The sequence below is a fragment of the Myotis daubentonii genome, chromosome 2 (genome assembly GCF_963259705.1).
Source record: "Myotis daubentonii chromosome 2, mMyoDau2.1, whole genome shotgun sequence".
Taxonomy (NCBI): Eukaryota; Metazoa; Chordata; class Mammalia; order Chiroptera; family Vespertilionidae; genus Myotis; species Myotis daubentonii.
In genome coordinates this window covers 86,640,869-86,658,464 of record NC_081841.1, presented here as the reverse complement: position 1 = coordinate 86,658,464, position 17,596 = coordinate 86,640,869, and the positions used below count along the sequence as shown (strand labels likewise).

At 38.1% G+C, this 17,596-nt stretch overlaps 1 non-coding gene across 1 annotated transcript; it reads left to right on the top strand.

Annotated features, from left to right (window-relative positions):
• Window positions 1–1,379: 1,379 nt before the first annotated feature.
• Window positions 1,380–1,488, top strand: LOC132228944 (U6 spliceosomal RNA). The gene has a single exon (XR_009451542.1). It is a non-coding gene; the product is annotated as a U6 spliceosomal RNA (small nuclear RNA).
• The last annotated feature ends 16,108 nt before the right edge of the window (window positions 1,489–17,596 follow it).

The window sequence follows — 17,596 nt, the reverse complement described above, 5'->3', positions numbered from 1 at the left end:
GCAATCTATAACATCTAGCACAGTACCTGGTACAGAATAACTAGATAGAATAACTGGTAAGCAAATGGCTATGGACTGCTGAAGATGATACTATAGGCCCAGGTATGGCGGCCTCTAGTCCTCTGCAGACATTTGTGGAATGGTCCCAAAGATGTGTGTGTGAGTGGAAGAGAGAGGCTCTGCCTGTGCACCGGAGATGCTCATGCCCTGCACATGTGGACACAGTCTTGTTTAGCTCGCTTGTCCGCTCAGGCGAATAGTCTCTAATACACTATGGTTCTCTGAAGCTGAGGGTTTTATTCTGGCCCATCAAAACTCTCAGAACCGTGGTTCCTGCCTGTGGGATTGAACAGTTTTATTAGGAGGCTACTTTTTCCCTTCAATACTTGTGAAAACCCTGAAGCAATGAATGTACTTTGACCTAGTCCCTCCACATGTAGAAATTCATTATAGGAAAAGAAGTAGAATTGTTATGGAGAGAATATGTAACATTTTTCTTGGCATCAGAATAGAGTGACCCACCTGTCCGGATGTGCTGGTACTTTCCCTTTTTAGCACTGCACTCTCCTCAGTGCTGGGCAAGTCCTGACCTGCTTGCTGCTGACCCCTGCAGAGCAGAGCCCTCCCATTTGCTGAGTCAATGTTTTGAGATACTGAGTGGAAATAAGGGATATATTGTTATCAATTGGCCTTCTAAGGCATTTGGGTTTAGTTGACTTTAAGGCTTTTACTGTTCAGAATGGAGAAAAGGAGTTAAGGGCAGAGATGAATTTCTTGAGGGAATTAAAGGCAATCAGGAGAGGCTAAATGAGGGAAGAATTCGAAGAAAGAAGTAGACCCAGAGGCTTGTGGCCAAGAAATAAAGTGAAAAAATTTAAATCAAAGAAGGATGTTCAAAAAAAATTGTTTGCTATGTAGTGCATTTGATATAAAGTGTCGTTCTTCTTCCCGTTCCAGGTGGTATTTAAAATTTGATTGGTGGATTAAACAGAAGATTTGATACAGAAAAAGGGAGAATAAGTCAACAGGAAAATTGAGCCATACCCCCACACCCCAAAACTCCCTAAAATACAGTGTAGAGAGACAAACAGAAAGTACAAAAAAAGAGGGTAATTTGTAACACATATAACTGACCTAATTTTTGTTAAGAATTTGTAAAGAAAGAAAAAAAACTCTTTATAAAACACACAAAATAATGGAAATATGAGTAAAAATATAAATGGGCAAATCATATGAAAGGATATATGGATGGTGAAAGAAATTTAATTTCACCCAGGAAAATGAAAATATGAATTAAAGCCATGTTGAGATACCATTTTTACATTGAGATGAGATACCATTTTATACCCAATAGATTGGCTTTTTAAAAAATAATTTTAGTGTTGGCTTTGGCAGCACATATACTAAATTGGAATGATACAGAGAAGAGATTTGCATGGCCCCTGCGTAAGGCTATTCAGCAAATCCTGTGACGCGTTCCACATTTAAAAAAAAATTAAAAAAATAAAAAAAAAATAATTTTACGCCTTGGCAAGGACATATGTCAATTGGATTTTATATTCTAACCAGAAGACCGTGCACAAAAATTTGTGCACTGGCAGGGGAGGGGGGTCCCTTAGCCCAACCTGTGCCCTCTCACAGTCTGGGACCCCTCAGGAGATAACCACCTGCTGGCTTAGGGCCGCTCCTCGGGTGGTAGATGGCACGTCCAATCCCACAGTGTCTGCCCCATATTCCCTGGTTGCAGACGGCAGGCCCAGATCCCACCCTGGGGTGGGCAGTGGCTGGGGATCTCGCTGCCGCTCGCCCCGCCTGCCCCACCCACCCCGCTCAAGACACTGCAGGCCCAGATCCCACGCTGGGGCGGCGCAGCGGGATCTGCCTGCAATATGCAAATTAGCCGCCATCTTTGTTGGTGGTTAATTTGCATATTGCGCTGATTAGCCAATGGGAGGCATAGTGAAGGTATGGTCAATTACCATGTTTGTCTATTATTAGATTAGATGGTGAAAATGTAGACTGCGGAGAGTAATTTAACATGATATATCACATAATATAATATGACCCAGCAAAGCTGCTTCTAGTTATAGTCCAAGTATACTCTCTTGCACACTATTTTATGATATAGGCATAAAGATCTCTATTGCAGCATTATTTTTAACAGTGGAAAAACTGGGAAGCTATACATTGTTTATTGTTAAATCAAAACATACCCCCATGATGATGTTTTGCTCCAGTAAAGGAACATTAATTAACACAACTTTTCATGTTCTTTCTACAGGAAGAAGAGTAAATTATTGGTGAGTTTGACATAAGGAAATGAACTCGCATGGCTTGGCTCCTTTCCCTCTCTTGTTGGGAGTGTGCCACCATGTGAAAGTAGACACTAGGTCTGCCTCACTCCAGAAGTTTTGTAGTCCTGGCCTGTTGGTGTGAAGAGGATGACCCTAGGTGACTGCTGCCTACAGCTTCAGTTCTGGGGTTCAGAATCAGGAAGCCCATTTGCCCACAGATATAAGCAATATTCTTCAGTTTAGAAAGGCGGGAACACACATATGAAGTCCTAAGCAAACATCGCTTAGCCCTGCCTTTCATTTGCCGAAAGCAACTGCTCAGCAGCCTGTAACTTTCATCAAAGGCACAGGTCAAGGAGACATCTTAATCAAATGATGAGGACTTGAAAATGCAATTACCCCTGGCACAGGTACTGGAGGTCATGCTGAGGCAGGATTAAATCTTGTAAGGATTAAATCTTGTAAGCCATTCTTGAACAGAACAGCATTTGCTGATTTTAAACTGCAAGACAGAACTGAATTCCACATGAATTCAGAAACTCTAGCTTTAAACTGTTAGAACTAGGTCTAGGTAAGTAGTCCTAGAGTGCTGTATCAAATTCTGTTTTGCTTCCAAGATTATAGAGAACTTCAGAGGGACTCGCTGCAGATACCTTGTCTTCATGTGGTTTGTTCATAGATAAAGAGGTGATCCTATATGCTGAAGCCAGCTCATTTCAACTTATAAGTGCTTAGTTTTAAACTTTTATTAATTTTCTGATGTGGTTGATGTCATAACGGTAGCTTGAAATTGGCCATCGTGGGAACGTTTGTGCTACTGAAATCATGTGAAATCCTACATATCAGGGTTCTCTTCCATCCTCAGCCAGTTATCAAACCTTTTCCATCATGTTCTTTCATATTCACTTTAGACTTGAAAATTGCCTCAGCTCAAACCTGAATTGAGACCCAATCTATGGTAGATGTTATTGTTTTAAAACAAACAAAAAATAGGATCAGGGCACCAATTATAAAGAACTATGTCATTTTGGGGGAATTGAAGCAGATAACTCAATGAAATTATTTCAGACCCAATAATTAGGAAGACAATGAAAAAAAATGCATGCCTGGACTAATATCGCTCTCAAAATCTGGTCTGCTTAGGAATTCAAGAGGTTCCTAAGGAGAGGTTTGAAACACACAGTGCAGTAAAATACAAGAACATAACAATAAACAGAAAGACAGACTGATTAAACTGAGAGGAGAAATTTCTTTAGGAAAGCAGTGGTAATCTAGAGAATAGGTGAGGCATTATAAAAGAAAAATGAAAATTTTAAGTGTGAAACACATAAAAATACTAAAGGAAAATGCAAATGCATCTCAAACTAAGTGTCTTGGAGGGTATTAGAAGGCAGACACTGCCCTTATTGTTGTCCTATCAGAAGCATTGACCGGGGCTCACTGAAGAAAGGCAGAATCTTAGGGAGCAAACTGGAATCCAGGGAAGGCCAGGATTTAGACCCCTGGTAAGAGGTGACTTCTAAACATAGTATAGGAAAAGCAACTTCTTATGGTTTTGTTTCTTAGACAGAGGCATTTGAGACATTGCCCTGGGAAATTTAAAGATGGGATCTTCTTACAGATTGAAACAGCTCTTCAGAATGGTGGCAGACAAATCTCAACAGATTTTAGAGAAAATGGGGAAAATCAGCATTATTCTCAAAGATTTACTGGGGGAGTTTTAAGGTGTCAGTTTCTGCATATGGGGACATAAGAACTTCTTGTTCTAAGAGGGAACATGTTTGAAAAAATTAGAGAATTAAAACTGTAAAGGAAGATATAGCAAAGATAAGTTATCAAAGGAGCAATAGGCAGTGCAACAATTGGTTGAGCTCAGCCCTGATTTAAGGCCAAGCTAAAGGACACATATTCTGCCTGAGATTATTCAATCAAGAAAGCTGAAAGTGAAGGAGGTTTGTTTGAGCAGTCAAGGTGGTGGAGCAGGTAAATGCTGTGCTTGCCTCCTTCCTGGTCCCACACCCACGTGTGGTGATTAAAAATCAGGAGTGATATGTTGGCAATGGAGGTCCCCTTTGAAGAGCAAGGGGTCCCAGCTCCCAACTGGGCTCTCCAATCTGGACCACCAGTGCCAGGAAGAGGAGTCCCCACAATAACTGGCTGTGAAATTCAGCAGGGATTTTGTCTAGGTAGGAGGGCTGCTGGAGACCCAGGTATTCTCTTAAAGGTCCAAGCACACCCATTTGCTCACAAACACTAGCCCTGAGCTCCAGAAAAGGGACAGCAGCTTGAAAAGTGCTAGGGACCTACAGGGAAGAGCTGAATTGTGTGGCTCCAGGTCGAGGACTGCAGGGACAGCTCTCTCTAGGACTCAAGTGCCATTGTCCCTTGAGCACTCCTCCCACACAGCCAGCAGGCACAGGCAAATGACAAACCTGAGTCTCCATCAACCTGGCTAACACCATCTTGCCCCACCCTGATGATTCTTTGAGGCCTCATCCCACCCAATTCACAACCAACCTGAAACTCCTTCAGAAGCTAAGCTAAGGGAGCAGTCTGGGCCTGTGCTGTGGACTTTCCTAAAAAATTTCTCAAATGTTCACAAACCCCAAACAAACAGCAGCTGGCCTCAGCATGACCTATTGCTAAGGAGCTCTAAGCCTGGGAACTAGTGGCAGGTGGCCTCGGTTCACAGCACAATCACTCCCAGCTGCCTCCAAACCCCCAGGCAGCGACCAAGTTCAGTTCACTTTGTAGCTCCTACTAGATGGCTCAGGCTGGACATAGGGAGCAGCTGACCTTGGCCAACATCAGACACCCTCCCAAGAGGCCACAGAACCAACACAGAGCTCCACCCAGTTAGCACTGGAAATGGCATGTCCAAAGGGTGGACTCAGCAGACACCAGATCCCCACTAAAGTAAATCCCACTCTATGGGGTCAGCCTTCAAACAACAGCTTGTTCACTGTAGTCACAGCCAGTCCTTACAGTCAGCCTGAGAGTCAGTCTCATCCACTGACATATCAACAGCAACCAAGGCTCAACTACAACAGGCGGTAACACGCAACTCACACATGGGACACCCGTGGAGCACCCAGCTCAGTGAACAAAGAGACTGGGTCTCATAGGACACCTATTCTATAAGGCCACCATACCAAGACTGAAAGATATAACAGATATGCCTAATACATAGACACACACACAATGAGGCAGCCAAAATGAGGAGACAACATGTCTCAAATTAAAAAACAAAACACAAACAGGATAATACTGAAGAAAAAGTAAACAAAATAGAGCAATTTACCAGATGTAGACCTCAAAACACTTGTAATAAGAATGTGCAATTAACTTAAGGGAAGACTAGATGATCTCAGTGAGAACTTCGAGAGATAGGAAACATAAATATGAAGACAGAAAATAAATGAAGGATAAAATAACTGGAATTAAAAATACATTCGATGGAATAAAAAACAGATAAGATGAATCAGAGGATCAAATTATCGATTTGTAAGACAAGGTAGCAGAAAACACCTAAGCAGAACAGCAAAAAGAAAAAAAAATGAGGATAGTTTAAAGAACCTCTGGACAACATCAGGTGTAATAACATTCACATCCCAAGGGTATCAGAAGGAGAAGAGAGAGAGCAAGGGATTAAAAACCTATTTGAAGAAATAATGATTGAAAACTTTCTTCACTGGGCAAAGGAAATAGACATACAAGTCTAGAAAGTACCAATTCCCAAACAAGATGAACCAAAGAGGCCCATACCAAGACACATCATAATAAAAATGCCAAAGGTTAAGGGCAAAGAAATCATCTTAAAAGCAGCAAGAGAAAAGCAGTTAGTTACCTACCAGGGAGTGTCCATAACACTATGAGCTGATTTCTCAACAGAAACTTTTCAGGCCAGAAGGGATTGGCAAAAAATATTCAAAGTGATGAAAAATAAGAACATACAACCACAATTACTCTACCCAACAACAGTATCATTTAGAATCAAAGGACAGATGAAGATCTTCCCAGACAAGGAAAAGCTAAAGGAGTTCATCACCACCAAACCACTATTACAAAAAATGTTAAAAGGGTTTCTTTAAAAAGAAGAGACATATCATTAAAAAAGGCAAACACATAATAAAAGTAAAAGATCAATCATCACTAAAGCTAGTACAAAAGTAGGAAGATCATGTGTAATTACTATAGTAAATTAAAAGATAAACACAAACACAAAAGGAATAAAAATAATAACAAAAACAAATGTGAAGGGGGTGAGTAAAATTAGTAGTGATTTTAGAATGTATTTGAACTTAAGTGACCATCATCCTAAAATAGACTGCTATAAACATAGCTTGTTGTATATAAAGCACGTGGTAACCAAAAATCTACAATAGAAATAAAAGAAATAAAGAAAGGAATCCAAACACAACACTACAGAAAGCCATCACTATATAAGGAAAAAGAGCAAGAGAATAGGAAAGGAACAGAGAACTACACAACATCATAAACCAATTAATAAAATGGCAATAACTACTACATATCTATCAATAATTGATTTAACTTTAAATAGATTAAATGTTTCAATAAAAAGAAGAATGGATTAAGAAGTAGTACATACATACAATGAAATATTACTCACCATATGTCATAAAAATGAATGAAATCTTATCATTTGAGACAAGATGGATGAACCGAGAGGGTATTATACTAAATGAAATAAGATAGAGAAAGACAAATACCATATGATTTCATTTATATGTGGAATCTAAAAAACAAAATAAATGAACAGACAAAACAGAAACAAATTCATAGATACAGAGAACAAATTGATGGTTTCCAGATTGGAAGGATGTTAAGGGGTTGGGTGAAAAAGGTAAAGGGATTAAAAGTACAAACCGGCAGTTACAAAATAGTTATAGGGATGTAAAGTACAGTTTAGGAAGTGTAGTCAATAATATTGTAATAACTATATATGGTGTCAGGTGGGTGCAAGACTTATCAGGGGGACCACTTCATAAGGCATATAAACATCTAAACACTATGCTGACCACCTGAAAGTAATATAATATTGAATGTCAATTGTAATTTAAAAACTTAAAAATTGAAAAGTCCAAGTCATCATGTTGTACATCTTAAACATGTACAATATTTATTTTAAAGATAAATAAATGAAATAAAGAATGTGCCGAGAGCAGATTCTCTAAATTCAGTGTTGGGAGAAATCTTCCCTTGAAGGTCAATGTCACAGGCTTAAGCAACTGCCAATACAAGTGCCAATGGGAAAAGCCATGAGGACCCTGGGATGAATTTGCCTGCTTCCATGAGTGAGTTTATCTTTCACTAGGCAGAGTCTAGCCTGAAAGCAACTAGAATGCCATAAACACGGGTTACAAAGAAAAGTGCAAATTAAGAGGCATTAAATATTCTGGATTAGAGAGGAAGGCATTTTAAACTAGACTTAGAGGCTGCCACCACTAAAAATTTTAAGCATTGCAAGAGGGCCACAATATCTCAAATGCACAGTCAGAGAGACAGGACTATAAGCACGAATGGGTTTCCTAAGCCAAGTCCTCTACCCCTTGAGACTGGAATGGTAAGTACATAGCACCCAAATTAGTCACTTGTTGGGAGAGCTTTCCTGTTTAAATTTAAATTCACAATTTGTAAACACCAGACATCTGGAATTAATTTATTAGCATTCTGATGAACTTAAAATGAAGATTTTCTGTTTTCTTTCCTTACCTCAGATACTGAGGTTTTGTTATGATCTTTGATATTACTAACTAGTAAATTTTAGAAGCTTAAAATTTCCTGTGATACTGCTTTAGGAGTTACTTTTATTTTTTCTTCTGTGTCTTATAGGTGTGGTGCTGGTGCTGGGATAATATTATGTGTTCCACTAGTCTTTTGGATGATTTAATAAGTGAGGTGCATTACTGAAATTATCCAAATTTTTGGCTCTTGGAGGCACTACATTATTTCTTGTGAAGTCAGCCTAGGATGCAACTAAGAACCCCTTTATAGCTGAGACTGAGCAGAATGAAAAATGAGAGAGGATGAATTTTACACTTCCCTTCTCATTCATTTTAACTTCAGGTTAGAATGGAAAAACATTTTGATTTTTTGCTTTAATATCATTGACCTTGAACATTTTAGCAGATTAATCTTTAAATTTTAGTTTCCATGATCCATATTGGACAATGATGCCGGACAAAATTCTTGATGTGAAATAAAATGAAGAATGAATTTCAGCCTTGGAATGGCGTGCTCTTGGAATTAATGTAATAATTTACTGCTCTGACATGGTCAGAGCCTTTTGAGAGTAAGTCTATATGTGGTTTTTGATTCTGCTTCCTTCACTGGCAGTGGTTCCAAGAAGGACCCATAGGCATAATGGTTGGTATCAGGAGAGAGGCCTTGTAAAGGCAGGAAAAGGACCACCCTCACAGGATGAAGCTTTTCTCCTTGTTTGATTATATATTTAATGGTAGACCTGGAAATTGTTAGCAAGAACATTTTTTTCTTCCTACATGCTATGTTTCCACTCATCCTCACTCAATACCCCCACTGTGAAGAGTGAAATACCTGATTGGGATTGGGTCTGAATGTGCACATTTCTTGGGAACTGGCATTGCTCTCAGTCTTGACTCATCTTAGCGGTGAAGGCCTTGTCCCCATAAAGCTTGTATTGGTCCAGCACTGATTGTGGGTGGTTGACTATGGGTGAGTCAGTCTAATTCTAGCATTGAAATCCACTTATCTGCATATATAAGCTTCATTCTCTGAATCATATTCACATATTGTAATAGTGACATTTTGGCTCTTTAATTGCCAATTCTAGTAGAAAAATGCTCCACACACCTGATGTTTCCTTTCATGTGGAATAGTCTACATTTGTGCAACCTTACTGACCTTTCTGTATCTCCTTCACTTACTGTTTGGAGAAGTGAAACAACGTGTATTATTGGTAGTTTTGAAAAAAGAAACTGGGCATGCCTTTATCTTTTGCTCCAATTTTAGAATAAGTCTGCCAATTGTTCTTGGCCACGTCATGGACTTAGTGGTAAAGGTTTTTCTCCTATAAGAAATGCCCATCCAGCCTCAACTTATACTATGTGCTTCTGTTTTATTTGAGAATATTCAATTCTGCTGTACAGTACAAAAAAGATGAGTGGATAAAAAAGCGGTGGTACATTTACACCATGGAATACTATGCAGCTGTAAAAAAGAAGGATTTCTTACCCTTTGAGGCAGCATGGAGGGACCTGGAGAGTATTTTGCTAAGTGAAATAAGCCAGTTAGAGAAAGACAAGTATCACATGATCTCACTCATATGTGGAATCTAAAGAATAAAATAAAGTGATGAACAGTAGATCCAGAGACATAGAAGCATGGAACAGACTCTCAAATCTCAGAGGGAAGGCAGGGTGGCTGGGCGGGTGGGAAGAGATCAACCAAAGAACTTGTATTCATATATGCATAACCCATGGACACAGGCAATAATGTGGTAAAGGCTTGGGGTGGGGGTCGGGGCAGGCTGGAAAGGGTCAGTGGGGAAAAAAGGAGACATCTGTAATACTTTCAACAATAAAGATTTTAAAAATTTAAAAACAAAAACAAATAGAAAGGATGAAACTCGCAGGATGCATTTAAGTATAGACGAGTTAGTAACCTATGAGATACCATAGGCATGTAAAGTAAGCAGAACACATGAGTAATAAAAACAGGTATAAAGGAACACCAAGAAGATATAAATAGTAATCATTCATTAAATATACACAAGGCACTGTAACATCTGATGTTGATGATCTGTATGAAGCAGCCTTCAATAGTCATGAGGGTTTAAATTGGCTACCCACGGATAACAATGATTCTAGCCCCACAGGTTCTCTGTACAGGAATTGCAGATAAAATCTATACTTGCTCATTAGCTTAATTGCCACTGGGTCTCTTGAATGGAGCATGAATTGTGTTGTCTCAGCCATCTTCTGTCTGTGGACCCCCTTGAACTGTGTTCCTCAAAACCACATCATCAGCAGAGGAGGGTGACGCAGCAGTGAGAGACAGGATTCAGGTTGTGTGGTCCTTCCGTCCTGCTTGCATTCCATCCTAACTGCATCGATCTCTTTCCCCTTGCTTCTCACTGTATGTTTCATTCCATTCAATAAATCATGTGATTTGAGCATCTTAACTTGATCTGTGGACTTTCTGTTCCACAGTCTCTGGGATTGCTTTCCTGGTGGCATACTTGGAAGCTACCATTGTATTAAGGTAATTCCCATATGATGAAATTGATTCTCTATTGGCTCAACACTGTTAGAGAAGAGGATGTTATTTACTAGATTTTTATGCCTCAATATCCATCAACAGAGGGATGATAAAGTGTGATTTATATCCATAATAGGATTTATGCAGCTATTAAAATGACTAAAGTGTGTTTATATGTAAAATAGGAGTAAAACTCTAAAATGCAACATTGAATGTAAAAAAATAATTTCAAAAATACACTCTTTTTTCTTACATTAAAAGCACAGCCCCTCACCCAAGATTCAGCGCAGTATTTGAAAGATGGTCACGTTGCTAGACATTTTTCTAGTCTTCCTTGAAGCTACATGCAGACATGAGCAAATTCTGCCCAAGGTGACCTGAGCAGATTTATGTGTGCGACTTTAGTGTTGCATCCTCAAATGTGTAAGTGTACTGCACACCCAACACTACCTCTTTTTCCCTTTTAGATTGCTGGAATGCAGAAATACCAGCTTCAACTATGAGGACACCCAACATGATGATGAAGCACCAATAGGAGAAAACTAGGTCCCAGGTGACCTTGTGGGTAAGGTCATCCTCCTTGGATTGTTAGTCCATCACTGGACTTCTCACTTGAGCCACTCTATTTTATAGTCGTATTTTGGGTTTTCTTTGTTATGGCATCTTAATATATATGGCACTAAAGAATGAATTTATTTTTAAATATATGTGCAATAAAATATAAACTATTTTTCAGGTTATACATACTAACTTTAGGATACTGTTAAGCCTGGGAAAGAATAGAAAGAAAAGATGGAGTAGTGCACAGGTAGATGCTCTAAAACTAGTAAAATGAATCCACAGTCATAGGAATCCGGACTCATTATTGCTGCTTTGCTCACTCACTATGTATCACTTCCTTTCTCAAGATGTTGGTTGGAATCCAGCCATCATATTCTTATTCCAAGCAGAAAGCAACAAAAGGGGGGATGGAAAAAAGAGGTTCATGCAAATTAAGTTCACTTGGTTAAATTTTAGGTAAGTCCCACACAAAAACGTTTGCTTACCTCTCCCTGTATTCTTTCCCCACTTTATTTGATGCTCTATGCAGTAGCCAAAGCAATCTGGTATTTTATGCATTAATAACAGCCCACCTCTTGAGATTCAGTGCAGGCCTTAAATCTACATGTGAGCTCTTCGTGACTTGGCTGTCATTTCCTCTGGCTTCACCTCCTGTCCCTCCCTGCTTGCAGGAGATGCTCCAGACAAATCAAATGCTTTTAGTTCCTGAAAACTGCTTTGCTTTCTCTTGTTTCTCTGCCTTGGCAACTATGCCTTCTTCTATTTGGAACATTTTTTTTCTTCACTTAACTAACTCCTATTTTTCTTATAAGACTGTCTACTGTATTCCCCTTGGACTTTGAAAAGTATTCCTGACCCTGGTTCTGAACCAGGAATATTATGAATAAACTTTGAAGAAAATCTTTTATATATATTTTAATATACTTATTACATGTATTATAGTTGTTTCTCTATCTCATCTACTAGATACCCAACACCTGAAAGGCAGAGATTTTCTTATATCTCTAGTGTTTAGCAAGCAAGAATTGCTTAATAAATAAGGCAACCATATTTATGAAGGTGGGCAAACTGGAACTTATGATCTTCCTATCAATAAATGTTTGGCTAATATATACATACCATAAGATTGATGTGTACACATTATCAAAGTAGGTACACCATTGCATTGGAATTCTGCCTGGGTTGTGGGCTCAATCCCCATTGTGGGGTGTACAGGAGCTGATCAAGGATTTTCTCTCATCATTGATATTTCTATCTCTCCCTCTCCCTTCCTCTCTCTGAAACCAATAAAATATATTTTAAAAAGTTTTTGTGCCTTATCTGATTTGTCTCAGTGGACAGAGTGTCGGCCTGGGGACTGAAGGGTCCAGAGTTCAATTCCAGTCAAGGGCACATGCCCGGGTTGTAGGCTCAATCCCCAGTAGGGGACGTGCAGGAGGTAGCCAATCAATGATTCTCATCATTGATGTTTCTATCTCTCTTTCCCTCTTCCTTCCTCTCTGAAATAAATAAAAAAAAATTTTTTTGGTAAAGTTTAAAATAATAAATAAATCTTGCTCCTTCACTTAGACTTTTAGTTACTTAATAACTTCAGCATCCATAGTTCATGGCACACTGCAAGGAGTTGGTAAATGTTGAATAAATGAATAAGAACATGCTACCACTTACTGCCTTGGACAGAGCATTCACCCTTTATATACTGGAGGGAACTGGTAGAGATTAATAATTCAAATAAGAAAAAGAGCACTTTCAGTGGTGTGTACAAGAAAACACGTTCACAGAAAAGGAAGTATGAATCATGGTGTTTTCCATCATTAACCTTTACTCCTATAATTGTCTTTCCCGAGGAGGTTTTTTTTTTTTAAATCTACTTAAGCCTCTGTGGTATCCTACACTCTTTGAAGTCCATCAGGGATACTTCATCCGCCAGAATTTCTGTGTTCGTTGGTCATACCAGAGAATGTGCTGAGATGTGTGTATACACACACGAGAAAACATATGAAATATGGACCATCTTTATTCTGAGGAGGAGATCAGAAATGCCAGAATTACTTCATTGCCACACATTTCTTGGCTACAAATTCGGTGTAATCAATTCATTTTCAAGAGAATATTTCTTAGTTCTCTTTCTTTTTTCTTTCTGTATTGTTTTTGTATCAAGCACCTTTGAGAAGATCTTTTTACTCCTGTGTGGGAGTCTTCTGCCCACAGGACAATTTTGTGTTAAAATTAAGAAATACTTTGATTGAGTGATGAAAAGCAAATGCCTAAATAATTTGCAGTGATCTTTGTTTAAGCTCTGAACTTAAAACAATTACTTCCAGACATACTCATTACTTCCTTGCTGCTCCAAGTTTCCAGAGCACAATTAAATTTGGTTAAAAACTATAAACTTGTTCCTACACATTAGTTCCTAGACACGCACAGCCAGGGAAGAGTGTCAACATTCAGTTCTGGTCTGAGGAATGCAGAGCTCTGGTGATCAGGTTCATGAGATGTTTAGGTATGCGGATAGAAGGATGGAGAACTGGGTCCTGGTAGCGTTCCAAGTTTCCATCTACTTGTTCAGCAATAACTCCATTGGAGATGTTTCAATGCACGCATACAGACCAAAATAAATACATAACACCTACTCCTTTTCAAAAGGTTCAAATCCAGTTGGAAACTAAGACAAATCTCTACTAAAATTCTTTAGGAAGACTAAGGTATAATGTTCCCTTTATTTGAGTGTACTGGTTACAGCTTGTCTTTGCAGAAAGAACCACATTTTTCTGAATGACACCAAAGGAATCCAAGCTAATTGTTTTATACTGCATATTCACAGCCAAAGAAAATTCAACCTAAGAGTGGCAACATATTAGAAAGAGACCTGAATTTAGCACCTACCAGGAAGGGGATTTACATATCCTTTCCATGCCTTGTTTTTTTCTCAATGATAAACCTAAACTAAATGATCTATACTTTAATTTCAAATGCTTGATTCTATGAATTCAAGGCATGAGAAATCAAGTGAAAGTACATCTCTGACCACTAGTCGTCCTTCTTGTGCAGACAATGAGAATGCTGGATTGAAGTGCTTTTAGTTTAGCTGGTTGGTCATTTATCAAAAATATAGAAGACATTGTGTCTTCAAAATGCGTACTTTTTGTTTCTTTCTTATCATCATGTTTCTTTTAGGATTTTTTTGTATACAGATTCAAAGCTCTGTATTATAAAGAAGGTGTTATTTGGGGATAAACTAGTGATGTGGTTCAGCTCTTTCCTCAGGGGAGAGTGTTCATTATTCTCTGAGTGGCCATGGAATTCTGGATAGGGATTTGATGTATGGAAACTACATTTTCTAAAAAGAGGACTTTGAAGAATCTGCCTTTACTTGAGAATGTTTGTGTCCCCCTTCTGGGCATAAGCAGAAGAGGAAACCTCCAGGACAAAGGGCTAGAATTCTGCTTGTACGTATAGAGCAGCAGATCAGCCTTGTATGGATGTTGCTGCAAATATCAACCCTCCAGAAGGGCTTCTGGAACCAATGAATGACATGGTAGTAAGGGGCTGTCTCCCGGCATCAGTTCTTAGAAAGTCAGGATTCCTCAACTCTCAGCAGCAAAAATGATTTGTTTTGAAGTAGTTTCAAACCAAAAACAATTCAATTTCACACAAAAACACAATTTAAATGCGTCACATGTATGTTTGGATTAAGAAAAAGGCATTGGATGGCAATGTGTTCTTCTCTAGAGTTTATGGTTGAAATATTGAAAGTTTGTGGAGACTAGTTATTATCACTTTAACTTTTGGGTCATTCAAGTCAAAATAGAGTAAAATTAACAGGTATTCCTTAGTGTCACAATAGCGTATATGCTTGTATGAAGGAGGTCTATAATAATAGTTGTATTGCTGTAGAAGTTTTAACTATTAGTATATGCTATATATATATATATAGACACACACACACATATATATATTCTATTATGTTACTGTCATGTAGTATTGCTATAGTAATAATCTCTAGCACTTGCTAAGATTACTCTGTGTCTGGCACCATGCTATATTTTACCTAAATTGATTTATTGAATACTCATGTGAGGCTGTGAGGTACCAGTATTATTCCCTTTTTGTCCCTGAGGAAACCAAGGACTAGAGTGGAGCCCAAGATCACATAGCTACTAAGCAGACCCAGTACTTGAATGTATACCCACACTCCAACTACTGCATTCTATTTCTAAAGACCAAAGGTTTATCAATGTCCACAAAGATAGAAGAATACTTTTTAAATGAATCAACATTATTTCTGTTCATCATTTGACTGGCCAAATATTTGTCTTGCATTGATTATAAGGTTTTGTTTTAAAAAATCGTATTTGCTGATATTGTGTTCTTGTTATAAAATATCATTTGCGAAAATCAGGCTGAATTGTGAAATATAAACACACTATTTTTCTGAGGATGTACCGAAGGGAAGTTTTTCTCAGACAATCTCACAATTACTCTTAGTAGGTCAAGGCCACATGGCTGATAGGTTATTCTCCAATGGTGACAGCAATGGTGGGGAATCTGGTTTCATGGTCTGATTATTTGGAGATCTTAGTCAGGTGGTAAGAGAGGACGGAGAATCTAGTTTGTTGGTCTTTTTGTTTCATTGGTTTTCTATCTATTTATGAACTCAAATTATTTAAGAAAAAATGTAAGTCCCCCTTGGAAAAGAGAAAAACACTGAGATCTGGACAGGTGTGTTTCTGTGCTCTGTTTTGACTTCTGACCCATGGCTGAGGTTATAGAATAAGTTCTCTGTGATTCTGATTCTATGTGACTTAATTTGAGGAAAATCTTTATCTCTTTTGACAGATTATATTTTTCAAAACTCGCCACGCAGTTTCTCCCATCCAACATGTTTTGTTATAATATGACTTTGACACTCCTATTGAAAGCAGGGTCTATCTATGTTCTGTACTCTTACTTTTGAGCAGACTTTGCACCATGGTGACATTATATGACTCCTGAATCTAGGTTATAAAAAGTTATACAGTTTGTTATGCTTGGGGACCAACACCATGCAGTGAGGAAACTCAATCTACTCAGGTAGAAAGACTCACACGAGAGGAACCAAGGCCCCTGCCCTCAATCCTTATTGAGCTCTCAGCCAATAACCAGCATCCACTTGCCAGCCATGAGAGTGAGGGCTGCGGAAAGTGGATCCTCCATCCCCAGCCACTGCATGGAGCCTTCCCTGCTAAGTTTTTCTCAAATTGTAGATTTTTTATCCCAATAACCAATCACTGTCTCTAGTTACTAAGTTTGGCAGTAAGTCATTTGTCAGCAATAGGTAGCTTCTAGTAAAACCCTTCTACTCATAAGAATATGAAATATTTTTCTATCTCTAGAGAATAGCAATAAATTAAATCAGAAAGTCTCTCAAAATAAAGGAGCTCATTCTGATTGTTTAATAGAGAATCATGGATACTTATATAAATGTAATATTGCCCAAAGTTCCTATATTTTTATATTCTTATATCTTACCTTTCAATTAATAATCCAAGTTCATATAAGTAAGGTGAATCTTAGAACAAAATAAGCTGGTTAATAATTTGGTTTTTAAAAAAGAGTTGTATGTCTTTCCCCCTGACTTTATCAATGTGGAATATAATGCAAACATATACTTTATACACTATTTGCAGTTTTTTTAATTAAAGAAACTAGTTAATCTGAATTCTTTAACATTCTACACCATTTTACCAATCAGATAATAAACCAACATTAGTTCCTATTACGACTCCCACATAACATTTAAAATTAAGAAAATATGTAATATCATGTGTTCAACCAAACTGAATTATACTTTTCACAAAAGTTTTGATATGAATTGAAATTATGTTCTGTATTTGCCAACTAAAATAAAATTTCCAAAATTTGTAATTAATTTTAAATTTTTGAGGCACTATTATATCAAAGTAATTCCAGAGAATCTTGGATACACGGATAATTTTTAAGTAAAATAAACTACTAAAACAGTCACAAAACACTGTTTTGATAAATGCATTCTTCTGCTTTAATTTTTATCTGTTATGAGGCTGCTGCTTCATTGGATTATATTAACAAATATTCATTTTTGAAACTTTATGAAGATGTGAAAGAAATTGGCAAGGCCTTAGGGAATGGCATTATGCTATTCCAGCAGAAACTTTAACTCCTCTCCATTCCTGAGCTTTGGCAGCGCACTAAAATGCTTCTTAATGACACACAGTTATCAATGACTTATTACCCAGTTCTCTCTGTGGAAAAGTAGTTAATCTGGCTAAAAATTAAAATTAATATGGACAATTATAAAGAAAATCTTCACTGTCTCTCCTGTGTTTCTCCTTTACTCTCACACTGCTACCACACTAACAACACTTCTGATACCAGAGGGGTGGGACTTTTGTCCTCAGCAAACAATTCTCTACACTACCAGTTGGGTGTCCTACAATTCAATTCAACTCAATTCTGACACT